Below are 23,581 nucleotides of genomic sequence, written 5' to 3'. Positions count from 1 at the left end.
TAGTATTATTTAATTAGTGTTGATCAAGTATTAATTTAGAATTAATTTGGTGATCAAAATGAGACTAATTAAATATATAGGGTTGATTATGACAATCATCTAATCTTTTATGGTGGATTTATGATCCATGGTTTATGGAGTTGGGTTATAACCATTTGGAGCTCCATGGATAGTTCAGGGGAGTTACAAACCCAAGGATCATTAGAAATGAAGAGTCATGACAATTAAGGGCATTCATGTGTAAACCCTAATTGTGACAACACTATAAAAGGAGCCCTATAGCTAGCAAAATCGGACTGCTAGTGAGTTCTAAGAGGGCATAACCGATTTTTGAGTGCAAGTGTATTCTCTCAAGTTATTCCAAGTCTTGTAGTGTTGTGTGAAGCATTTGAGGCACAACATTTGGGGTGCTAGGCTCACAAAGTCTTCAAGGAATCCAAGCAACAAGAAAGGTATGTACTTCTACTAGTTTTTATATTACATATTCCCCATGCCATGCTAGTTAGGAAGTAAACCTTGAAAAATCAAATTTGCATGTATATTAGAGAAAACATAGATTCAAGGTTTATAGGGTTGCATGTACGCCATAGGAGTGTTAGAATGCTCAAAACCCATCATAAGCAAGTAGGTATATTTTAATAACTTATCGTTATACTCTTAAAATATATCATTATCCAGAGCACTTAAACCCCATTGTATTTATAGTTTGTATATCTTTTATCGGTTGATATACTTAGCTCACTATAAACAATGCTCTGATACCAATTTGTCACACCCCAAAACCAGAATGGAGGAAATGTTCGGGTGTGGAGGACGTCATGTTTAGTATCACAAGACATGTATCATAGTAAGCAAGTAATGAACAACCATTTCATTAGAAAGAAAGTGTTTACGATGTGTGTGTTCACAAAACATAGAATACATAAGCAAATAACAAAAAAAAGACTTGAAGTTATACTGCTCCATCTTCTGAATTCCCAGCGCGAGTTCCTGTCTACTAGTTTCCTGAGTATACAAGTTATTTGAAAGACTTTATCAGCAATTAAACCGGTGAGTTCATAAGATTTTAGTGATGTAAGTAAGTTGTAGAAAGTTGTTGAAACGTAGTAAGTTATAAGTTCTGTTTTTAGAAAATTTCGCCTGTTCCCCTAGAAAATCCTGTATTTCCTACTTTGATGAAAGATACGTAAAAATAATTCTACAATCCTTTCTATGAGTACTAAGTGGATACAAGTTATATAAAACTCAGAGTAAACAAACAATCGATTGTGCACATCTGCCCTAAGTCCACAACCAAACAAGGAACAGGAAGTACGGCGGATAGCACACATCCCATTGTTTCTTAGGTCCTCGTTGTATATAACCATGGTGTATTCACTTGTTACTCATGGAGTTAATTGTAATAGTTACTTTATATTTATGAAAAGATCCTTTAAGAAAACCCTTATTTCTTATAATAAAATAGTGACCACAGTGATTACTTCTATAATCACTTAGTTTATACTAGCTATATATAATCTAATATCGAATAGATAGTTGATTGGATGAATCTGCCCTAAGCCCACAACCAAACAAGGAACAGGAAATAAGGTGGAAAGCACACATCCAAGTACCTGTTGGGTATTAATGATATATAACCATGATGTATAAACTAAGGTATTATAGAGTCAATCAGCTAAGGTCCTTTAAGTTTACACTAGTTTAATAAAATGGATTAAACACTTTACTGGTAAGTTCCTAGTTTTGTATACCAAAAATTCTGATTTGAAAATTATGATTAGTACTAGAAAACAGTTCTTTGAATTAGTGTCCTATGACTTGACCCATACCTGGTACCCCTTATGATGACTTAATATATACGAGACATATATATATATATATATATATATATATATATATATATATATATATATATATATATATATATAATCTGCTCTAAGCCCACAACCAAACAAGGAACAGGAAATGAAGCGGAAAGCACACATCCTATTACCTATCGGATCCTATTAATATATATCCCTTGGTGTATACATTAAAGAATCATAAGGTTAGCATCATGGTCCTTTTCTACTGAATGTACTAGACCCGACTGTTCTGTTTGTCTTGTATATAGTAACTATTGTTGTACTAATTGCCTTAAATTGATTATTAAGGTATAATGTGATGGCTAGATCCTATACTAAACGCTCTCCCTGTCAAAAGATTCTAGAACCCAAACGCGACCTCTGCAGTCAATTGCAAGTCGTGAATATCCACATTAAAATTATATGATCATTTATATCCAATATAACTATCACCTTTTGTTTATAACAATGTGTTAGTGATTCATTGGTATAATTAGATCATGTAAGTGCTCCATGCTACAACATCTTAGTATGTTCGTTTTGTTATAGTATCTTAGTATCCTCTCTTATTATAGTATCTTTGTATGTTCTTTCTATTATCGTGTATTGTATCTAGTATGAACTGAACCCCTAAACTATACCCATTATAGTTTACTAGTATTCTACTTGAACTGTTATTGAAAAGACTCATTTTACTACCTAGTTATGCTTGTACTTTAAAAAAGGAGTTTTGTTAAACTATAAAGTAACATAACTTTAATAAAGTTTTTGAAATGTTTTGACCACTTATAGAAGACATAGGCAACATTTTGAAAGATGTTTATAACAAATAATTACACAATTATCATTGTGTTCAACTTGTATTCCCCCCTTAAAAGCATTTAAAACGGTTAAAAGATTCATTACGGGGTATGAACTCACCTGATGTGGGTGATTCAAACGGGTATGTGTGTAAGGATGAGAAGTTCCACGAATGAAGTCCCGAGACACAATAAGTCCTAATTGACATATAAGGACACATATTTACATGAATATAGTGTTTATAAACAACTATATGAAAGGAAACACCTTCCGGGACTAGGAAACACCTTGACCAAGTGTTGGAATCACATGTGATTCAATAAGGAATGTGAAATGGCACTAAAATGAGTTTACTACCATGGGTTTACAGCCCAAGGGAGTTTACGGTCATAAACTCATGGTCAAAGATGCATAAGTGTTGGTTTGAAGGCTAGGGAAGCTTGAGGGACTTTTGCTCTACACAAGGATGAGAAAGACCCACTCCTTGGAGAGTGTTGAGGTGTTTACGGCCCAAGGGAGTTTACTCTTGGCCGTAAACTCTCTAAATGGTCACATTTAAGGTCTTAAAGGTAAGGGGTCTCAAGGGCTCATGTGTCCTAAGGTTAAGCAAGAGCATAGATGTGTTTAAGGTCCAAAACATGTCATACTTGGAGTTTACGACAAGGGTGTTTACTCTTGGGCTGTAAACTCACTAAATGATGAGTTTGGTGATGATTTAAGGTCTTACAAAGCACAAGGGAGTGTTCTAGCCTCAAATCCAAGTCTTAGGAAGAGTTTATGGCCAAAATGGCACCCTTAAAAGGGTTTACGACCATGGGAGATGGCTTGGCCGTAAACTCCTTTTGTCCTTGTGTTTTTGATGTTTTCAAGGCTCTAAGCATGAGTCCTAACTAGCTATCAAGTGTAGGGAAGAGTACTTACAATGTAAAGGATTGAAATGGTCGATCTTGGCCAAGAACACGAATGTGTGTTCTTGGTGTTCTTGGTGAAACTTGAAGATCTAGTTGAAATGAATGTTTTCATGGATGGAATCAAAGAGTGTAACTAGGAGATGAAGTGTAACAACAAATCAAGGAAAGAACACTTACGTTTTTTATGATCTAAGATGATGAACTCGATGATACTTGAGAGGATTTGGAAGTGTTCTTGAGTTGGAAATGAAATAATGAAAGAAAGTTGAAGAATATGTGACTTAAGGAGGGAGTTTACAGCCCACCTTGACTTTACGACCGTAAACTCAAGTGTTGTGGCCGTGAACTCTTTTTGAGGAGGTTAAGTCTTCATTTGTTGGACGGTGTCTCTAGCAGGTACATTCTAACACTCATTCCTTAAGTGTGCTAGGCTTAAAACTCCTTAGAATGACCTTTAACAAGGCTAGAACTCATTACCAATGAGTCTGACACTCAGTTGAGTTGAATGACTGAGCTTATAAAGCAAAAAAAAATTCAGGTTGTCACACTAAGCCTCATGACCACTAAAGATTAGGCTTCAACCCCAAATAAAGAAGCAAATCTAAAATCGAGTGTTACAACAGTATCCATATATAAATCAGTGATAGATTTTTTAAAGTCATTGTCATCATAAAAACTAAAAAAAAATAAAATTAATTGATATATATATATATATATATATATATATATATATTAAAGATACGAAAGTTAGGAATAGTAAACTTTTTAAGTATTTGGCAAGATTGGTCCCTAAGGTTATATATGTTTGCTCCTCTTTTTGTCAATTTTGTTTGTCACTTTTGGTCCTCCAACTTATGTTGGTTTTAAAAAACTACTTACAACATTGACCCTTCACTTTTATGCTTTTGTTCACAAACAACCCTTTCACTTTCGTTTGAATTTTTCATAACCCTCGCCTTTTATTACATATTATTAGTATTTAGGCTTTTGTTAGAAATGGTCCCTCATTATTATTATTATTATTATTGTTAGACAAAATTACACAATTGGTCCCTATGGTTTACCAGATTTAACACATTGAGGACAACGATGCAAACCGAAATCACTCTTTTACTCATGATCCGATTTTTTTTATTAATTTATATTTCTCTTTTTGGTTTTAAATTAATGTTTTATTTATTAGAAAATACTCACCCAATACCATAAAACCACCTACCAGCTGCCATCACCACCACCACCATCGCCGCCAAAATTACATAAATGGTTCATATGGTTTACCCGTCGTCACAAATTCAGTCTCTACTACCTTAAAAGACCAAATTGCCCTCACATTAACGGACAAAAAACAACGGTCTATATTTTCCGGATTGGTTTTCCGGCCACTGCCATACGTAGCAATAAAGTTCAATTTGTGATACCATTTCTTTATTTTCCTCATTTATTGCAAGAAATAATGATTTAGATTTCTTTACTTATGTAATTAGATGACATTGTTTATCTTCCTTTACTAGATTATCTCAATGCAATTCAACATGCTACTTTACTTTACAAAGCAATACCTTCCGACCCCGGCAACGCTGGGGAATCTTTTCTAGTTAATATTAAAGGAAAGGAGCCTTATGAACAGTACCTGAGTCGGGTACTGTTCATCGAATTCAGGGTTACTTTAATTTGATCCACTGCCTCTCTTATCTCCCCGCTTCCAATTTCTGGAACGTTTCACTTCAACACTCGCTTCTACATTCATCGACAAACCCTCGATTTTCCATCAAAGACATAGTCAAAATTGAATCTCTCATTTTCTTCAACTCTTTTTCTTGATCACTCTAGACTCACACCACCACTACCACAACGACAATCGTCACCGTTGTGGAATCCACTCGAAGAACCGTAGGGCTATTGTTAGTATACTCTTTAGTATCTACTGTTTTAGGTATAGAGCAAAGGGATTACATCAATGATACACATGACGCCTAAAGCTGATTGTTCTTTGCACTTTCAAGATCTTTTGGTGTTGGAAAGAATTGTGTTTCTTAAGTTAGGTTATGAAGAAAGTTCATCTTTTGACTTTTGACTTTCAAATTTTTTATATTGTTGCCAGTTAATTTTCCATTGACTCAACATCAAGCTTGTCTCCCTTATTGTTGTTCTTTTTTGACTTGATGAACCCTGCCTTTTCCCTTTTTTCTATTATATACTATCATGATAAATTTTGTTTAAAATATATTTGAAAAAGTTCTTGAATACTTAGGGAAATGGAAAGAAAAAGTATATACATAGGCAAATTTGTAAAAAAATGTATGACTAAGTGAGGTATCCATACCCTTCTCCTAACTTTTTACAAATTTCCTTCATTTGATGGAATGATGGCAATATGACATGAAATGTTAACAAAATTTTGCATTACTTTAATTCATTTTTATCATGAAAAAATTTGTGTTTTTTTGTTAAGCAGATGGGACTTCTTCTTCAGGATGCAACTACATTGCCGAATTTGATTGGAAATTATCAAAGGTGGCGCTCAATTTGCAAACACTTTCTATTATTATAATCTGAAAATTTTATAAAACTTGATTTTTTTTACATGTTTCCTTTTCCGAGCTTAACAGGAAGAGCTCAACTGAACCAGAGACAAAAGATGGTAGTGACATAGAGGATGATGATGAAGAAGAAGACAATGATGTAGAGGAGCCAGAAGATGATGTTGAAGATGGAGATTTCTCAAGTGAAGAAGAAGTTGGAGATGATGATGATGATGATGATGATGATGATGAAGTTGGTGTTAAGGAGGACCCTATTGCAAAAGACCTTCAATTACAATACATAGTCTTCAGCAAAAAAAGGGTAGATACGGTACTCACTATGTTTCTCCCTATAGACTTAGTATAACCTTTTCTTTACTGTATAAAGTTGGTTGCTTTGCTTAAATGTATTTTTTTTATTTCATATGATGGCTTCAAGGTTTTGATCAGCTTTTGAGAGAAAGTATTGATTATATATTTGCTTGAATAGCCTTGGGTCTAAGGGAAAATGGATTAATGCATATGCTAAGCGAATGTTTGAAGTAAGTGATAATAACCCATTATAACTAGAAGGAACTCAGTTGCGCCGTTGGCGCTGATTTGGATATTGCTAGAAAAAAATAGGAACATACTTCATTTATTGTTTTATTATAGCATCCTATTTTTTTTGTGTTTGATATGTGCATAATTAGTTAATTATTTAGCATACATTTTTATTCATTTTTAACTAATTATGTGTATAATGTGGACAAAAGGTACTTAATAATGTTTAAATTTTGTTTTCAGTCCAAAAGACATGCTTGAGAGTGAAAGGGAACAAGGGGAAGCAATTAGAGACCAAAGAATGAAGAATGAGGGACAAAAGCCTTCCTACTCGGCGAGTCCATTAGAATATTCCAGAAGATAAGTCAAGACTCCTAGTATGGGACGGATAACTAGCATCTACTCGGCAAGTTGGGTCTGCTACTCGCCGAGTACACCCTGTTTTGTGATAATTATAAATACCAAACTATTAGATTAAATTCCGTTCCCTGAGTTCAACACCCTACTTATCCAACTATACCACTAAAAGACATGTTCACTGCCTTTGTGTGCTTAATTTATTAACTAAAAGTAGGATTAAAACTAGCTTGTTTCACACACATCAAGTTTTTGGTGCCGTTGCCGGGGAACGGTTCTAAATAATTTATCTAATTTCTAATTTTTTCGATCCTTTGTGTGAGTTTACTGGCACAAAGTTAATTCATTGCAGATTAATAATTAGTAGTTAGGTTTTAGCATCTAAATTAGTTTTATTTCAAGTTTTGAATTCTTTCAAAAATACACTGCTACTCGCCGAGTGCATTCACACCTACTCGGCGAGTAAAGCAGATTGTAGCTTTTAATTTTCGTTTTTTTTAGTACACTTTTTTGTTCTTTTTACGTTTTTATCTTGTTTATTTCAGGACTTTCATGACCAGAGGATCAAACACCCCGCTGGTACCCCCGTTTGAAGATCCCAAATCCGCATTGAAAAGGAACAAAGGAAAGGACGTGGAGAGCTCGAGTACACCAAAGAAGTCACATTTGTCTAATTTGAAGACTGTTTTGGGAAGAAAAAGAGCAGCAAATCAGGAGCATCCAGCGCATCTTTAGCAAGCGAAGACCTGATCAAGGAAGACACCGAGTACGACACCGAGGAAGAGGAAGAACCCACATACGGGCACGACTCCGATTCCGGCAACGAGTTAACTCTTACCATGGCTAACATTGATGAAATCCCCATGGGGGAATGGAAGAAGAGGATGCGCGACGACACTGGCCCGGGACTTGTGCAACCCGCAATTCCCGCGACTGCTACTTTTGAGCTCAAGGTTCATATCCTAGCTTTACTTAAAGAAATACATTTCTATGGAAAAGACCACGAAGATGCCTATAAGCATTTGGATGAAGTCAATGATGTAGCTGATTACTTCAATGTTCAAAATATGCCTCGCGAGACTCAGCTGCTTCGCATGCTTTCGGTGACATTCAAAGGTGCTGCAAAAGACTGGCTCAAGTCACTTCCCCCCGGATCAGTCACCACATGGGCCAAGATGAAAGAAGAATTCATTGATCACTTTTTCCCGCCTTCCAAGATAGCCAAACTAAAGAAAGCAATAGCTAACTTTGAACAACAAGCTGGAGAGTCACTATATGAAGCTTGGGAGAGGTACAAGAGCTTACTAAGAAACTGCCCACACCATAACCTAAATAGCCAGCAAGAAGTCTCCATTTTCTATGATGGAGTCAATGTCACAACCAGGCAGTTACTTGACTCGCAAGGCCCGCTCACAAAGAAGCCACCCCCGGTGATCAAGGAATTAATTGAAGAATTCTCTAAGCACTCTAGAGAATACCACAACCCAAGAAATGATGTTACTAGGGGAGCTGCATATGCAGCTACTAAAGACTTGTCCACAGTCATGGCTATGCTAAAAACCATAGATAGGAGGATGGATAAAATGGATCAAACGATCCATGCTATTCGGGTGGGTTGTGAAAATTGCAATGGGCCTCATCTTACTAGAGATTGCGACTTGGATGAAAATGGCAACAAGAAGGTGCAAGTTTGTTACTCAAGTGGAGACCGATATGATGAAGATTGGCGAAAACCAAAGAAATAGTGGCTCCCATATGAAGAGTACAAGAAGGCTAAGGAGGAGAAGTTCAGGCAGAAAGGAAGAGGGTTTTACCAAAAGGAGGAGCCGGCACAAGAAAGAAAACCAAGTTTGGAAGAAATGCTTACCAAATTTGTAGCTGCTTCAGAAAAGAGACATAGTGATCATGATGCTGCAATTCAAGAAACAAGGACCATGCTTAGAAACCAGCAAGCATCCATCCACAACATAGAAACGCAGCTAGCGCAACTTGCTCAACAAATCAACCAAAGATCACCAGGCAAACTTCCTAGTAAAACCGAAAATAACCCACGAGGCGCGCACATAAATATAGTTACAACAAGAAGTGGGAAAATAATCACTCCTCTGGCCCCTATTCAGAATGAAGCACCCAAAGACTCACAGAAGGAGGAAGCAGAAAATCAAAATCTTCAATCTGACAGCTCTACTCGCCGAGTACCAAATATGGACTCGGCGAGTACACTGCCAAATCCAAAGGAACATGTTCCTGAAAAAGCTGTATCAGCCTCCAATGCCATACCCAGCCCGAGCTAAGAAGGAGAAGCCGGAAGAGGAGTACCAGAAGTTTCTAGATCATATCAAGGCTCTTCAAATCAACATACCCTTCATTGAAGTTGTCGCCCAAATGCCCAAATATGCTAAGTTCTTTAAGGAACTTCTCACTAATCGAAGAAAGATGGAAGAAGTGAAGAAGGTGGTCCTCAATGAAAACTGCTCAGCTGCTATGCTAAATAAGCTACCAAAGAAGAAGGGTGACCCGGGGAGCTTAACTCTACCTTGCCAATTTGGCAACTTGGCTACCATTCATGCCTTAGCCGATTCGGGAGCAAGTGTGAACCTAATGCCATATTCATTCTTTAAGAAGCTGGATCTCCCGGAACCAAGGCCAATTCGCATGGCAATTCACTTAGCAAACAAGACAGTCACGTTCCCAAGAGGCATCTGCGAAGACTTACTAGTCAAGGTGGACAAATTCGTCTTTCCCACGGATTTTATAATTCTAGATATGGAGGCAGATCCTCAAGTCCCAATCATCCTCGGAAGACCCTTCCTCAACACTGCGAGTGTTATAGTAGACATGAGGGATTCAAAGCTTACTTTGCGGGTAGGTGATGATTCTGTAACTTTTGGGGTTGATCAAGCCATGAAGTATGCAAGGAACAGTGACGACACGGCGTTCTCAATTGACATGCTAGACGAACTATTGGAGGAGTGCGTAAGTGAAGATTCCAGCAAGTCCACAATTTTTTATGAAGAATTTGATGCAGAAAGAGACTTAATGGAGATGGAAAGGCTGCTGGAAGAAGCTGAATTTGAAGAAATAGTCAAGCAAACTGATAGCTCTACTCGCCGAGTAGGTCCGATCTACTCGCCGAGTTCATCCTCAGAAAAATCAGAAGTCGTGAATGCAGCTACCAACTCGCTGAGTACCTTACCTGCACTCGGCGAGTTACAACAGTCAGAACCAAAAATCTGAGCTCAAAAAGTTACCAGAACATTTGGAGTATGCTTTCCTTGAAGATGGAAACCAAAAGCCAGTAATCATAGCTTCTGACCTGTCCAAATCTGAAAAGGAAGAGCTCGTGCAAGTGTTGAAGAAGCGGAAGCGGGCCATAGCATGGAGCATCACCGACATCAAGGGAATAAGCTCATCTTATTGCTCTCACAAGATTAATCTGGAAGAAGGAGCAAAGCCGGTTGTACAGCACCAAAGAAGATTAAACCCAAATATGCAAGAAGCTGTCAAGAAGGAAGTGGTTAAACTCTTAGATGCGGGAATTATCTATTCCATTTCCGATAGTCCGTGGGTGAGTCCGGTCCAAGTGGTGCCCAAGAAAGGAGGGATGACGGTCATAACCAACTAAAAGAACGAGCTAATTCCAACACGAAAGGTAACCGGTTGGAGAGTGTGCATCGATTATCGAAAGCTAAACGATGCCACTAAAGACCATTTTCCCTTACCTTTTATTGATCAAATGTTAGAAAAATTATCGGGCCATAGTTACTATTGCTCTCTAGACGGATTCTCGGGTTATTTCCAAATACCCATAGACCCAATGGACCAAGAAAAGACCACATTTACTTGCCCCAGTGGGACTTTTGCTTATAGGCGCATGCCCTTTGGGCTATGCAATGCACTCGCGACTTTTCAAAGGTGTATGACAGCCATATTCCATGATATGGTGGAAAAATTCATGGAAGTTTTTATAGACCACTTTTCTGTTTTTGGATCTTCTTTCCATGATTGTCTCACAAATCTTGACTTAATACTTGCTAGGTGTGAAAAAACCGACTTGGTCCTCAACTGGGAGAAATGTCACTTTATGGTTAAGGAGGGTATAGTGTTAGGCCACAAGGTTTCCAAAATGGGAATTGAAGTGGATCGGGCAAAGATTGACACCATTGCCAAATTACCCCCACCAACTAATGTGAAGGGCATTAGAAGTTTTCTAGGACACGCAGGTTTTTACCAGCGTTTCATAAAAGATTTTTCCAAAATAACTAGACCTCTAACACAATTACTATTAAAAGATGCACCATTTAATTTTACTAAAGAGTGTTTAGAGGCATTTGAATTTTTAAAGGAAAAATTAACTAATGCCTCGATCATTATTGCACCAAATTGGAGTTTACCCTTTGAAATTATGTGTGATGCTAGTGACTTTGCATTAGGAGTTGTCCTTGGACAAAGGGTTGATAAGCACTTTCGACCCATATATTATGCTAGCAAGACTCTAAATCCAGCCCAAGAAAATTACACTACCACGGAAAAAGAATTATTAGCTGTGGTGTATGCTTTTGATAAGTTCAGTCCTTATTTAGTTTTATCTAAAACAGCCGTTTTTACTGACCACTCTGCTATCAAGTATTTATTTGCCAAACAGGATACAAAGCCAAGACTGATACGATGGGTGCTACTTCTTCAAGAGTTTGACATAGAGATACGAGACAAAAAGGGAATGGAGAATGTAGCAGCTGACCACTTGTCAAGGCTTGAAAACCCGCGATTGCACGAAGATAGAGTTGGCGATGATTTTCCGGACGAGTATATTATGGTGACCGTGGGAGAAGAACCATGGTTTGCAAATATAGCTAACTACATAGCTAGCAATTACATCCCAAAAGATCTCACAAGTCAACAAAAGAAGAAATTCTTTTCCGAGATAAAATATTACTTTTGGGATGAACCATATCTTTTTCGAAGCTGCGCGGATGGGATCATACGAAGATGCGTGTTCGGGAATGAAAGCCGGAAAATATTAGAGCATTGTCATAGCGGGCCCACGGGTGGACATTATGGAGCACATTACACTGCAAAGAAGATCTTTGACATTGGGTTCTATTGGTCCACGATTTTTAAAGATGCAGCCCAATTTTTCAAAGAGTGTGATGCTTGTCAAAGAGTGGGAAACATTTCATCTCGAAATGAAATGCCACAACATAGTATCCAAGTGTGCGAGGTATTTGATGTGTGGGGAATCGACTTCATGGGACCATTTCCCATGTCTAAAGGCAACAAACACATATTGGTGGCGGTAGATTATGTATCCAAATGGGCGGAGGCACAAGCGTTACCAACTAATGACGGTCGGGTAGTGGTGCGGTTTTTAAAAAAGTTATTTTCACGATTTGGAGTCCCGAAAGCTCTTATAAGTGACCGAGGCATGCATTTTGCCAATGATCAACTAGAGAAGGTGCTAAGGAAATATGGGGTAACCCATAAATTTTCTACATCCTACCATCCACAAACTTGTGGACAAACCGAAGTGACAAATCGAGCTTTAAAGCGAATCTTGGAGAAATCGGTGGGGAGCAATCGCAAAGAATGGTCGGATAAGCTAGACGATGCACTTTGGGCCTTCCGTACAGCTTTCAAAACGCCTATTGGTACTACACCATATAGGTTAGTTTATGGAAAGCAATGCCATTTGCCGGTGGAGATAGAGCATAAAGCATTTTGGGCTTTAAAGATGTGCAACTTCAACATGGAGGAACTCAAGAGCAACCGGTTAATGCAAATGAATGCTCTTGAGGAGCTTAGAAATGATGCATACTCTAGTTCGTTGATCTATAAAGAGAAGACCAAGATGTGGCATGACAAGAGGATAAAAGAAAATCAACAGGATGGTCCTTTTCTGGTGAAGACGGTGTTTCCACATGGTGCTATAGAGCTATTGTCAAGAGATGGAACACCTTTCAAAGTCAATGGACATAGGGTCAAAAAGTATGAAGAAGGAGTCCCCAGGAATGAAGGTATGGAAGAATTGCTGTTGCTGGAAGGGATTGCAACCACGTAGAAGGGGAGGAGTCCAGCTAATGACTCCTTAAAAAGAAGCGCTTCTTGGGAGGCAACCCGTGTCTCAAGTTTGCATTTTCTTTCCTTTACTTTATTTTATTTTTTCATTCGTCTTCTTCTAAGAATATAATTGTTTGAGGGCAAGCAATGCCTAGAGTGTGGGGTGGATGGTTAAAAATGAGAAAATTCATTAATTTTTCAAAAACATTCAAATTTTTTTCAAACTGTAAGGATTACTCGCCGAGTAGGCACGTATACTCGGCGAGTACCCGCCCAAATAACCCAATAAACGCGTAACACCAGTTCTACTCGGCGAGTAGATCTTTTCTACTCGGCGAGTAGCCAACTTACACAGATAGTATAAAAACTGTAAAATAAGGGTTTTCACCCATTTACCCTAAATACTCGTCGTGCACAGCATCCTTCAAGCACCCTCTGCGATTTCTTCAATTTTCCACTTAATCTTCGTCTTTCAAAGGAAAAGGTAAGATCTTTATACTTAAAACTCATCAAATGTTCAAGCTTTATCATCGATTTGCCCCTATTTTGCTTAAATTCGGATTTGGGGGTTTCCTCAAATTCTAGGGTTCTAATTTTGCCATGAATTAGGTAATGTTAGGAGAAATTTCTTTTGGATCTATGTTTATTTGACTTAATACAACAAACCCCTATGAAAAATTAGGAGTTTTGGGCACCCTATATATGATCGACGGATTTTGGTCCCGCTGTTCATCCTACTCGCCGAGTAGGACATGAACTCGGCGAGTAGGATATTATACAGCCGTGTTTATTTCGATTTTAATTACTGGGTGTTGTTTGTTTGTGTTTTCTTAATGTTCTTATGCAGATACCATGTCCAGAAGGGGGCAGTCTTCCAGAGGTGGAAGCCAAGGTGATATCCCGTGGCTCTCATTTCGACAAATCACGTCCAAATCATCCCAAGCTCGAGCCAAAAACAAATTAGAGGCGCTGAAACAGAAGGAGATCCATTTGCCCAACGTTGTTGACTGGGATTGGTTGGGAAAAGTGGGCTTGGAGGAGGAGCTCACACCATATTTGGTGAAGGAGTGCAACTTAGGGGATACCACCATCATATGTGATGGTTGGTTACAGTTATTCAAGATACAAGAACCTGTTTATGCTGAACTGTGTTGGGAATTTTTTGCTACCATCTCATTCCGAGGTGGTAGTGAGTATTACAACCCCAACATAATTTATTTTTCTCTTGGTGGTGAGCTGCGACAATGCAGCATGGCTGAATTTTCCTGGAGGCTGGGGATTTATGATCAAAGCACTATGCTGACTGAGGACTTTGAAGCCTTTCTGGAGAACTGCCATAAGGATCTTCCCGAGGCAATGGTGGACTCCACCTGGTGGAATACTATTGCCAACCGGGTGTATATTCCTTCCACCGCTCAGGAGGGTCATATTCGCTCGCCGATCCATCGTCTTATTCACCGCTTCGTGGCCAGCACCATCAACATGCGAAAGGATTAGGACAAGGTCCCAACCCTTGATATCTTCTATCTTTGGAGTATTATTACTCCCGATGCTTTCTGCAATCTCCCCTATTGCATCGCCAAGTATCTTGCTGAAGGGGCGGTTAAGGAAAAGGTGAACTCCAAGATTAATGGAGGCATGTTTGTTACAAGGCTTGTCAGGTCGTTTGGGGTCTTAGATTTGCAAGAAGCAGGGGCGCTCACGGTCATTTATCCTCCCCCGTTCAACACTGCATTATACAGGAGGGCACGGATCGTGGAGAAGTTTGGTGATTCCTTTTCCATTCCACATGCGGACGAGCCGGCAATCCCCGAGGAGCCGGGAAGACGGGTAAGGCAACGTAGCGAGCGGATACGAGAAGACCCACCGGTTATTCCGGTGGAGGAGGACAACGATGGGTGGAATCAAGTGGAGTACCGGCGCTATTTGGACAATATTGGACGAGGGGTTAATTATAATAATCAATCTTTTGAATACCTCTTCCAACAGATGAACATTGCACCAAGACCCGGACCCGGCTATCTATACATTATGAGTTGGGACGAAAGAATGAGGAGAAGAAATGAAGAAGGAGGATGTGGCGCGGGAGGAGCCGATATGGAAGAAGAAGATTAAGGACTTTATTTTTATGTTTTGTGTTTTTATGGTGTTTTGTTTTGAACAATTGTTAAAACTTGGATGATTTTTGTTTTTAGGATTTTTATTACTTTCACTTTTAGTTGCTTATGTTTCAGGGATGGAAGGTTAGAAAGCATAATAAAGTGTTGAGGGTCAAGTAAGGAATGAGAGATGTTCAAGAAAAAGTACGAAGTCTTGTCCTTAGGATTGAGTCCGTTAGAGTCGAGAATAATGGAGAGTGTTGTTGCTGAAGGATTTAGAGTAAGGTTCAGTGAAATTTCCAATTTCAAAACCTGAGTCCAAAGGAACATGAGTTGGATCAGTTTTGGCAATACATTGCCTACTCGCCGAGTGCACAAATTCTACTCGGCGAGTACATGGGATATTACACGTTATAGTTCCAAGTTAAGAGCTACTCGCCGAGTACACGGCACTACTCGCCGAGTAGACTTGCAATTTTCGAGTTCCAGAGCTGTTTTGAGCACTTTCACTGCAGCATTTATCTACTTTTCGTGAAGAGTTGTTACTGGGGATTTTCTAAGAAGCTTGTTACGTGATATTTTCGAGCTGTCAACCACACGAGACGCATGACACCCAAGACATGGATGAGCTGTTTCCATGGCTAAAGTCAATTGAAGATGGAGCTGAAGAAAAGAGTATCAACATATCGACTGCTACCCCAGGGGAGTTTGTTCCAATTCTCTCTATATTTGCATTTTTATTTTTGCATAATATGCAATGAGGGCATTGCATAAAATAAGTGTAGGGTAGGGGGTTGGTCACATATTAGAAAATTTAGAGCCTTAATTTAGGCTAATTTTAAAAAATTGTTGCATACCAAAAATATTACTTAGGAATTAATTGAGAAAATTTTGGTAAAAGCAAATTATGATTCCATGTTAGAATTGTGTTGATAATTGCATAAAAACCCAAATGTTTAGTTGAGCCTATATACGTTCTAGTGCATTTGTGGCTTCCTTATTCCAGTGAAATCATGGGACAAAAACACGACCTCGCTCAGCCTGAGGGATGCAATATGTTTAGCATCGTGTACCAGAAATGTATCTAGGAAAATTGTTATCTTTAGCCAATAAAGGTTGAAGTTGAACGCCCCTGCTTAAGCATGTAGGGATTTGAGTGAAAAAAAGTGAGGTACATGTAAAAAAAAAAAAAAAAAAAAAAAAAAGAGAGAGAGAGAGAAATTACAAGAAAAGTTTGAAGAATTTTTGGAGCATCAAAGTCAAATATGAAATTAGAAGATCAAAAATTCCAAAGAAATTCAAAAAGTTGAAGATACCAAAAATCAAACAACAAAGTGGTGAATTCAAAGAGATCAAAGATCAAATGCCAAGAAGTGAAGAATTCCAAAGAGCTCCAATGTGGTATCATAAATTGTAATTATCTAGATTATGTATGCTTGGGTTGCTCAAACAAAAATACCTTGAGGTTAAGAGGTTTTCTGGGGATGGATTCGGAGAGATGCATAAAATGAGCATAGTTCGGGGTGAGTGGGCGAATGTTTATGAGGATTGTGAGTATTTGGAGTATGGGGGTATTTAGGACAATTTTAGACACAAATGCATGCGTTGCGATCTTGGCAATAATGGTTGGGTTAGATTGGAGTTGTCATATGTGGTTCTAATATGTTTAAAATTCAGTTTTGCTTGGGGGCAAGCAAAAGTCAAGTGTGGGGTATTTTGATATGTGCATAATTAGTTAATTATGTGCATAACTAGTTAATTACTTAGCATACATTTTTATTTATTTTTAACTAATTATGTGTATAATGTGGACAAAAGGTACTTAATAATGTTTAAATTTTGTTTTCAGTCCAAAAGACACGCTTGAGAGTGAAAGGGAACAAGAGGAAGCAATTAGAGACCAAAGAATGAAGAATGAGGGACAAAAGCCTTCCTACTCGGCGAGTCCATTAGAATATTCCAGAAGATAAGTCAAGACTCCTAGTATGGGACGGATAACTAGCATCTACTCGGCAAGTTGGATCTGCTACTCGCCGAGTACACCCTGTTTTGTGATAATTATAAATACCAAACTATTATCCGATTGGAGAGGACTTTTGGCGATTTTGAGAGCTGAATCTGCGATTGAAGAACCCTTGGAGGAGCTAAGGAACCCTAATCTTCAATCCTTTGAAGAATCAAGGCAATTAGGTTAATCATTCCACTTAGCTTTAGGAATTAAGTACGTTTAGCTTAGTTAAATCTGCTTTTGAGTTTGCTTTTATCATGACTATGAACTAAATTCGTTTTGTTTCTGTTGGGGAAGACTAATTTACTCTTATGGTTTAGAATATACTTTATGATTGATTGTTATTTGGTGATTTTATTAAATTAAGTTTGTTAAAGAACCTTTTGCATTAATGACAACTATTTTCTGTTAATTGGAAGGTAATTAAGTTGCATGAACATCTCTTAATTATTAACCTCATATGTTATGTGAACACTTGATCATATACTTAAGAGTAATGAATATGAAATTAAGATTAATTAGAGAATGGGTAAATTAATATGTGAGCTTGTTTGAGAAACCAACAAACAAGAGGTTAATTGAAACACCAATTTGATTAACCAACTACAAATCTTATTTAATCCAAATAATTAAACTAGGGAATTAATTAGTTTAAACAATTGGTCACTGCTTGAATTGATTAATTGTCTAAGGGTTAGGAGTAATGAACATGAACCTAACCATTATAGTTGGTAACCAATAATAATTAATTTATCATTTAAATAACCATAGGAGTGAATTAGTTGAACCTAAACAGAAACCCTTTAATAAATTTGGTGAATTTGTCATTTGCTTTAATTGTTTAGTTAGTTAATTGTTTTAAGTGCGATGTTTAAGTTTCTAGTCTTGTAAAACTAAAGAAAAAACCCTTTACTTTTATTACTTGTTTAGTTAAAATTAGTTATTAGATTAAATTCCGTTCCCTGAGTTCAACACCCTACTTATCCAACTATACCACTAAAAGACAGGTTCACTGCCTTTGTGTGCTTAATTTATTAACTAAAAGTAGGATTAAAACTAGCTCGCTTCACACACATCAGTGTTATTATAACATTGTAATTTAAAATTTCAACCCAATATATAATACAATGACTTAATAGAAAATAATTGAAAGTAACACCAATGTCATGTTTGAGCATTTGAGATGAAAAGAATGGCAACGTACTTCCATTCATTTGTTTGTTATAGCATTACCATCTATATGGCCTTTATATCTTTCTGTTAAAATGAATATTCTATAGATAAAGTACCCTTTTTTGGACAAAATGGACCCTGCTGTCGTTTACAGTCCGAGATAGCACACACTATGCATTGTGCATGCGTGTTTCCGTCTCATCAAGGACATAGACACTACAAACACCAAAAAAAATATTACTTAAAATACCATAAACCTAAAAGTTAGAATTATTTTATAAAATACTTCTACTTCTTTTTTGGAAAAGAACAAAAAGTATTTAATCAAAGTTCTTGAATTTTTTTAAATATTGGTGTTTCGGGATTTTTATCCAAAGGTCAATTAAAAAATGAAAACTTAGAGGTTTAGTCACCTAATCAAATATTTAATCATTTTCTAAGTAAAAAATGGTGTATATTACTATATTTAATATTAAAATGAGAAATGACACTATTCATGAAACAGTCAAGCTGTTAAAATACATAATAACCTACTGTTCAGATGAGACGAAAGAAACAGACGAACGACATGGAACCTTGTAGTGAGTACAGAGTGCTTACTTTCTTCTTTGATAATGAAGTGTCTAACCATATTCAGAGACCGTAATGCAAACCCAGAACCCTGAAGGGCTTCTTTGTCAGTAACTGCGGAAAGTACACAATCAGTTTCAACTATAAGTCAGCCATACGTGTATGACAATAATTTCAATCAGTTTTACCTGTGGATAGCTATTTTTGTACAAGGGTTTTTTGATAAAGAGTAGCCAATCATCATATCAGTAAAAGCAACTTAGATGCTTGGACTTTCATTATCATACCTTAACACTTAACAGCAGGATAAGTGAAAGCAATTTTGAAGGAGTTTGGTGTATGGAATGTCGAGCAGCTTGGCGAAAATCATCCTACAAAAATAACCAAACCTTAGTTCTTTCAGTGGAATGGAATTCACATGTAAAGTTATTAGTGATTACATTCGGTTGGTTTGCACAAATTGATGGCATATTCATATATAAATTTTATATTATACATGAGCACATAAAAAGTAGTACTCAACAAAAATTGGTTATATTGCAAGATTGAAACTTTTCATTAAATTCTATGATGAAAAGAAGAAGATAACACCACCAGCTTTTCATTGGAATCATCATACAAAACACCACAAATGTGAAAACACAAATCCAAACATTGTTTGTCAACCTCATACAAATACAACCATAATCTTAGCCTTTTAAAAACAAAAACCTTGTTCTTCGTGGATTCAATTAAATTAAAAATAAAAATTAAACCAATTGTTTTAATTAAAATCATTTATCTAGATAACAGTAAAGTAGTAAAAAAGAAACAAAATCTAATTTTGAACATTTATGCTCACCTAGAAGGTAGAATATCTACCTTTTTATTATGACGCGGAAGCCCAACAATAAGTGACATTTATGCGGGTTTTTGCCATGGCCGACAGACCGATTGCAATGGAATACACCTTTATATGAAATCAGAAATGAAAATCGTATATTGAAAATTACCTCTATGGGTTTGCGTTTGAGTAAGCAGAGAGACCAAAAAAGCTGACAGGTAATATGTGTTTTTGTTGTTAGTAGAATAAATCAAGAATTTCGATTTTTATGACACATCACATTCATATATATTAAAAAAAAAAAGATTTGTGCTTGGAATTTAATGGCGTCTTTTTAATTGTTGAATGGTAGTTTTGTTGTTTTTAGCCCATGTTTTTTGAGTAGATATTTTTCTAGTTCTAAAGTAGAAAGTGAGATAAGGGGGTTAGGTTAGGTACAATACAAATACAAAGACTTTTTTTGTGCAAAGCATTCGATCTCGTGTTGTAGCTCAATTAGAATCTGGTTCTTGGATTCGTTTTGGTGAGTTTGTGTTCTTGAAATGGTGAAATGGTGAGAAGATGAGATTGTTTTGTGTTGGGCATGGTGGCATTCGAGCATTGATTTCCACATTTTGATTAATCTGCAAAGTTTAATCACTAATTATATGTAAATGAATCGAGTCTTTTTTGCATCAAGTAGACCAAAAGACATGTTCCATGAAAATTTTGAATTGGTATATGTTACAATTTACAATACTCCCTTTGTAAATTTTTAGAAGTCAAATAGTCTTTTTGCAATTTTTATGATTTTTAGTTTGAGTATTTCATTTGGGTATAACATTTTAAATAGTTTTTTGTACTTTCATAATTATTTTAATTTCGTTTGTTCTATATAATTATTTAAGTGCTTGGTTTGTTAGTAATTGATCTATATAATTATTTAAGTGCTTGGTTTGTTAGCAATTGATATAAACGACACATTTATTGTACTTCTTAATAAATATTATTTTAAGAATTACATTTCTTTATAATATTTTTACAGTTCTTAAAATTATTGTAAGTTTGGTTGTTCTTTATAAATCCTTAGTATTCTGTTTGTAACTTTCTTGGAATTAATTTAAAAGATGCATGTTTTGTAAATATTAAAAATTTTAATTTAAGTAATCCATTTTTTATGTTTTATGATTCATAATTTTAAATTTTAAGTATTCAATTTATTCTTATAATAAATGTAGTTTTTTTTAAAATATTTTGCATTTCATTTTGTTTTACTTTTTTACAATGTTAAATTTTAGTATTATATTTGCTTATAATTTTATTAAATATTTACAGTATTTCATTTGTTAATATTTTTCGTAAAGTATAATAAATTCACAATGTTTATTTAAGAAAAGAAAAAACTAAAATTTAATGATTTACCTTTGAATGAGTTCTTGCGGTTGTAACTCTTCATCTCTTATTTTCTCAATCCGTTTTGATATAGAATCAACCGTATGTAATACAACCCAAATACGCGAATGCAAATCTTTAGCCGTAGCTTGAGTTTTATCAATCACATGAGGTTTAATATCCTTTGCGAATTGATGTCTAAGTTGTTCACACTTTCGGTCATACTCCTTCTTAATAGATTCACTTGCCTACAAAATCCCAAATCAAAAGAATTTTCATCAACTTTAAAGTGATAAATGTAAGAAATAGCAACATATTTTCATTGATTTGTTTATTATAGCATCATAACTATCATTTCTTCATATTACAACATTGTACATTGAGAAATCTACCCAATTATAACAATGTCACCTTTTCATTAAGACATTTAACCATAAGTTTACACATCTGGAAAGATATTTCTTGGTTGAATAAGAAACATATTGGAGGGTAAAAAAGGAAAGCTAACCACCAATATGTATTATTGGTGACAAACATTCCAACATGAGACCATTTGTATCATTTGTAAATGGCATCACAAAAATTTACAAATAAATGAAAAAAAAAATTGTGCATAAGAGATGATAAAATCGTACCGCAGCCCCAATAATTCATTAATTTGTCTCAGGTCATTATCATCAGCACCTTTCCGAATAGGATCTCTTAAGCTGACCTGTAAATGAGTTTTAAAAAAAATGTATTAAAACTAATAAACTTTGAAAAATCAAAATTATAACAGAAGTATGATGCTATTTTTTGCATATAACCCTTCATTTATTTTCCTGAAAAATAAGATTAAAAAAAATGAAAGTCAATAATTTCATTTGTGAATCATCCATGGAACCAAAAACATTAAAGATACAATGAAAGGAAGCAAGGGCAATGATCAGTTCAAATTGTTATAAATGCTATTTCTTGAGGGCATATTAGTCTTCAAATAACCAGAGATGTTATGATAATAGAATGTAAACTTTGAAAGCTAAATTTGCAAATGGATGATATATTTTAGTTAGTAGAGTAAGATGGCTGAAATTGATAAGAATAGTTTACCAATTATTGGTTTCAAACCCAGATTTCAAATAGGCATTTTATCAAACACCTGGTGCGCTTCCACTGTTTCTTCAAATTTCTCTAATAACCATAAACACACATAGTTGTTCCTGCTTTCTCATCCCGTCAAACACCTAAAAAAAGGAAACAAAATCCATGTTTTTTGAAAGCTAGAAAAGAAAGGAAATGAATAATCGAAAACGAACCTTAAATTGATTCCCAGAGAAAGAACGGAAACTGCTAAGAGAAGCAGTGGACGAAACATGGAACCGTTAAGCAAACAGGAAATCGGTGACGCCATCGGCGCACCATCAAACCACTGGTCTCCGACTGCTGCTCCTTCAGCACTCGTCGATCACCAGCAACAGCTCCAACGTCAGTCACAATATAAAAATTCAGTGAGACCGGTACGTAGGAACATAAATCGGTGGTGGAAGAACCCAAGTTGATGAACGTAATACTTGCAAAGAGTAATTAAGGAAATCAAATCTACATGTATGTCGTTTTTTGAAATAAGCAGGAGACAAACCTATTCTTAGAAGAACAACCCCGAAGCCAAGTCTCTGTCCGCCGAGCACTTTGATGGACTGCCTTCGCCAACACCGGTGGCCTTCAACGCCGACGAAAAAGTTGGGACTGGTCACTGAGTGCTGCTCCTTTACCATTCGTCGATCACCAGCAACGGCTCCAACGTCAGTAACCCAGAGGGAGAGAGACGGTGTGGGAAAGAATTGATAAAAGGAAGCGGATAAAGGAAGGAAGAGTAAATAACAAAGGGAAAAGAGAAAGAAAACATAAACGAACCGTATTGGAGGACAACCGCGGCAACCGACTTCGACGAAGAGACGATAAGCATCAAGCAAACATTTAGTAAGCGTTGTGGTAAATATTTAAAAACTTCGGAAAATCTGTGGCAGAAACACGAATTCTAAAAGATTCTGTTCACCAACCTTTTAAGGATTAATAATAGTATATATAATAGGGAGCAAAACATTCTATTTTTTTTTTTTTTTGAATTGCATTCATATATATTATACTAGTATTTTAATTGGCATTTGTGTGGAACCACAAGGTTTATCTAATGACACAAGAATTATGTCTTAAAAGTTGGGATAAAACATAAGAAAATCAATGTTTCTAATTCCCAAGCAAGTCAAATGATTTGTTAAAAATTCATTTATTACTAAAAACATAAAATGGTTATAACAAGGGCCAAAATCATCAAATTGTTCACGTCAATTTTAAACTTTGATAACCATAATGTTTTTAATATTTTTGTATTTTGTTTTTTTCATTTAAACTATGACCTATTAAATTTAAATTTTACCGTCCAGAAATAGATAAAATTAGGGAAATCTCCATTTTAGTCCTATTATTTTACCCGCGTTTATGATAAAGTCCTAAACTATTAAA

General features: G+C 36.2%; 1 long non-coding RNA gene and 1 other non-coding gene across 12 annotated transcripts; both read right to left on the bottom strand.

Annotated features, from left to right (window-relative positions):
- Positions 1 to 856: 856 nt before the first annotated feature.
- LOC145056672 (uncharacterized) lies at positions 857 to 23,083 on the bottom strand. 11 transcript variants are annotated; one of them, XR_013685875.1, is made up of 8 exons: positions 22,375 to 22,966; positions 22,169 to 22,302; positions 21,715 to 21,791; positions 21,110 to 21,327; positions 19,747 to 19,919; positions 19,173 to 19,256; positions 18,916 to 18,999; positions 857 to 1,005 (listed from the first exon to the last, which is right to left on the bottom strand). It is a non-coding gene; the product is annotated as an uncharacterized LOC145056672 (long non-coding RNA). The 11 variants fall into 11 exon arrangements; XR_013685874.1 differs by lacking the exon at positions 857 to 1,005 and adding an exon at positions 18,208 to 18,531 and having other exon boundaries at positions 19,074 to 19,256; XR_013685871.1 differs by lacking the exon at positions 857 to 1,005 and adding an exon at positions 18,208 to 18,531.
- On the bottom strand, positions 8,202 to 8,308 carry LOC145060808 (small nucleolar RNA R71). The gene has a single exon (XR_013686991.1). It is a non-coding gene; the product is annotated as a small nucleolar RNA R71 (small nucleolar RNA).
- Positions 23,084 to 23,581: the final 498 nt, after the last annotated feature.

The sequence above is a fragment of the Lactuca serriola genome, chromosome 6 (assembly GCF_051521515.1).
Source record: "Lactuca serriola cultivar US96UC23 chromosome 6, Lser_US96UC23_V15, whole genome shotgun sequence".
Classification (NCBI taxonomy): domain Eukaryota; kingdom Viridiplantae; phylum Streptophyta; class Magnoliopsida; order Asterales; family Asteraceae; genus Lactuca; species Lactuca serriola.
This window is presented reverse-complemented; position numbering and strand designations above follow the sequence as displayed.